At 39.0% G+C, this 4085-nt stretch overlaps 1 protein-coding gene across 2 annotated transcripts in view; it reads right to left on the bottom strand.

Moving 5' to 3' along the window:
* Positions 1–1620: 1620 nt before the first annotated feature.
* Positions 1621–4085, bottom strand: part of LOC119354775 (RNA-binding protein 1-like) — a 6019-nt gene continuing 3554 nt past the window's right edge. The window contains exon 3 of one of the 2 annotated variants that reach the window (XM_037621522.1): positions 1621–2036. The gene's annotated coding sequence lies outside the window, so the exon portion shown is untranslated. The remainder of the gene's footprint in view (positions 2037–4085) is intronic. The other variant, XM_037621521.1, reaches the window with a different exon arrangement.

Here is a 4085-nt window from a genome sequence, read left to right as displayed (position 1 = left end):
GGTTTATTAATTCATCTGAAACTAGAAGAGACCTGGTCTCTGTCTCTACCATTGTTGTGTATGCACCATGCCACCACCTATATGTAGCTAGCAGTGTACCTTCTACCTGATGCGTCTCTATCTCGAACAGTGGAAGGTCCATAGTTTTTTTTTTCCTGCTTCCCCATAGACTTCCAATGTATTTCATAGTCACATTGTTCATTCTATTTGTATGTATGTACTCCCTCTGTAAACTAATATAAGACCATTTAGATAGAAAAGATGGAAGCATGACATGCATGCACTTCTCAAAATCCGGTATAACCAATCCTTTAGAAAATGAATCCGACAGAACTGTATATGCGAATCTTGTTGAATACCGTCAAAAGAAGAAATCATCCTACCTGGGATCACCATCCTAACAAACGGACTAAAGTGAACTTATCATGATTTTCCATGAATAGCATGCTCCTGAGTACTGACCATATTGCCGGCATCTTTAAACCAGTAATAGGAGCCTTTTATAAAAGCACAAACTGTGATCAAGACTTGCTAGGTAAAAGCACCAGCGGTAAGACTTTTATTTTGTGCTCTGACAAGTGCTAATAATGTTTGTTGGAGTCTTTCAGCGTCTCATATACTACCTTTCAATGATAAAAAGGTTGTAAATAAACCTTGGTGTGGACCTTGAGGCTAACAACAGCAGTCAAAACTACTTTCTTACATTCTCAAAATGTACAAAAGCTATCTTGGATCACCTGTCACTGCCAGTAATACTCGATACCCTTAGTTAATGGGTGCACTTTCCCTCTCAAGAAAGTAAAGGCAATCGCATTTGCCATTACTGCTCAGCTTAACCCTACAGCCTCTGAAAAGATTGATGCAGCAGCCCTGCATTGAGAGCAAAACAAAAAAACATTGCTCCCCATATCTTTTTCTCTCACAAGTCACAAACACTATCTTCAATTCAAGCTGGCCCTACCAAACTGGCATCAAAAGAAGAGGGAATATTAACCTTTGGAGTGATGAAACCAGAGGTTTTTGGGTGGGGCGTGTCCAAGGGGCTCCCTCCTACAAAGAAGCTTCACTTCTGCAAGTACTACTAGACCTGTCCCGAAGGAAAGAAAATTAGAGAAACTAACCAAAAGGTTCACTACATAGCATCGCATGGACATGGTGTCATCTCAACAGGGCAACACCAAAGACCAAACCAAACCCCCCAAAAATATAGATTGACATTATGGTGTCATACATCTATCAAACTCATCAAGCATCCCTCCCATCTTTTCTATCTTACTTAAAGCAGCATCCATCCATCAACCCGTCCAATCCTACATGCTGCTCCTGAACCTACCATGGGGCATGTATGATTCGATAGCAACATGTGATGCGGAGAGAAGGACTTGCTCCATGCGTCAGGACAAGGCCTAGAGCTAGAGGGACAGAGAATGACAAGGGGTCACTGCTTCCTCCCCTGGCTGGGTCTTTTGTTTCCCTAGCCTTCTTTTGTGGGCCTACAAGAAACCTACAACTTATAGTAGTGGTAGTAGCTGGTACAAGTGCATCTAGTAGCAAGCATCTTGTCACTCTCCTCTAGTCATCTCCCTCTCGCACATTACACATCAAACAGAGCAAGTGAGCTTGACAGAAACACCCCTCTTTTGCACATTCGGGACATCAATGTATCTGCCGGATATGAATGAAGATAGCAGATGGACCACGTGGATCCAGTTTGCTACCCAACAACCAACAATAAAGGCACTGCACAACAATTGATCGTGGCACCGGTTACATACATGCCAGCACCCATACAGAACCGAGACTGCACGACATCAAATGTTCTGATTCTGATACATTAAAAGGATTTAAGCATTGGTACTAGTCATGTGAGCTCAACAGCCAGTTGGAACTTGAATGTTTTCAGTCTACATGCAGTTGAAACAAGGAAGGGGGGTAAGTTGATAATTTCCAATGATGTACTTGTCAACCAAAGAATCTCAGCTCATGTCTTCACAGTTGCGACTTCCGCTGTCATCAGTGTAGAAATAATTGCCCTGCTAACAAAAGAAAACATGCAACCTTTGAAATCTATTTTGATATCAGCCAAACCTGATTAAAAAAGATATGATCATGGGGGCAATTATTTAAGAGGACATTGTTTCAGTACAGTAATTATGGACAAACCGGCAAGCACAAGACTAAAAATATATATCCTCATTTATGATTGCATTTCATTTAGTTTTAAGCTTCACTAGAATCTTCTAAAAAATTAAAGATTGAATTACACATTCAAGAGAAAAAAATTAGTCGTGAGAATAAGCAGAAGGCAACTGAGTTTACAAAAGCAAACATGCTGAACAGTTAGTTTATGCCAGAAATTTAAAGAGTTCAGTACAAAGCACTCCCTTTGTTTTTATTTACTCTGCATATTAGCTTCGTTGTAAGTCAAACTTTATGGGAAATAATATGAATGAACTTTTACAATAACAAGTACTACCTCCGTTCACAAATATAAGATGTTTTGGATATTTCAATAAATATATATATATGACCTACATACGGACTGAAATGAGTGAACAAACACACTAAAACGTGCCTATAAACATCCGATTCACAAGAAAGTTAGACCATTTTATATTTGCGAACGGAGGAAGTATATAAAGGACAGACCCAGTGCATAGAAGCTCCCACACAAGGTGGGGTCTGGGGAGGGATTATAGGAACCTAGTCTTACCCCTGCAAAGTGCAATGCAGAGAGGCTGGTTCGAACCCAGGACCTCTTGGCACAAGTGGGGAGGACTTCACCACTGCGCCAGGCCTGCCCTCTGGAGGAAGTATATATGATGCAAAAATATATTCAATGATAAATCTAATGGCATTGAAGATGTTAATAAATTTTCCTATAAACTTAGTCAAAGTTTATAAATTTGACTTAAGACAAAGCTAATACGTGGAGTAAATAAAAAACAGAGGGAGTATTATACAAGTACAGAGTAACTCCATACTTTTCACACCGTATGTTCATCTTCATGGTAAAAAAGGTCCGAGTAACTGTACATGTCATTTATCATGGGCATCAACCACCATTTAAAAAAAAACATAATCTTGTGCCTCTAGGTCTGTGCGCATGGGCAAGCTTGGCCTTTATTGGAAATTTGGTGCCTCTAGGTATGTGCACATAACTATGCAAGTCACTGATTCCAAGTAACTAAAACTGCATGAATAGCTAACCAATACATCATATTTTAGACAATGCTTTCATAATTGCGACACGAGAATTACAAAAAAGAACCTTGGGAAGTTCTAAACAAACATGAATCCACGTACTAACAGTTTTTGGTTGCTTACGCCTAATATCACATGCTGACAACCTTTTTTTGTTTTAAGGCTACATGCTAATTTAAGCACAAAAGAAATAAAAAGTGAATTGGCATAGAAAACATATTGCCATATCCCATGAACTATCAAGCCAGCTAAGGGCACAACCATACATCGCACACAGTGCAAATACAAACAATTGTAGCACAGGCCTGCAATATCTGGAAAAAAATACTCCCTCCGTTCCTAAATACATACGGATGTATATAGACATAGTTTAGAGTGTAGATTCACTCATTTTGCTCCGCACGTAGTCTATATTGGAATCTCTAAAAAACACTTATATTTAGGAACGGAGGGAGTATCTTGGAAACTATGGAATGTAAGCACAGATGACAATGGAACAAAACCATATCTCAAGTCTCAAGTCACGTATAATTCAATCAATTCCTACAGGCATATAGTGTCCGATTGCCATTTCACCAATAAACACCAGTTGAAACTACAGAATATCCTATTTATCTTCAGTTCACCATTGACTGGTTCGGTCAAATGAAATCACAACTTATGAAGTTATAATAGTTCTTGACCTTGATTTCCAACTAGTGATGTGTTGATGGTAACATAACATGTCACTATTTTATCAAATTACTAAATGGCAGTAAATCATATTCAGGAGTGACTGACACAGAACAAAAGAAAAAGAAGACCATTTGTTTCACTAGAGAATTGATGTTGAACCGGGTACTCTAAGAAACTCATTCCAAGAACTTCTATTTCAAGGATTG

This window comes from Triticum dicoccoides, chromosome 2A, assembly GCF_002162155.2.
Source record: "Triticum dicoccoides isolate Atlit2015 ecotype Zavitan chromosome 2A, WEW_v2.0, whole genome shotgun sequence".
NCBI lineage: Eukaryota > Viridiplantae > Streptophyta > Magnoliopsida > Poales > Poaceae > Triticum > Triticum dicoccoides.
Note: the sequence above shows the minus strand (reverse complement) of the source record. Positions and strands in the feature narration are given on the sequence as shown.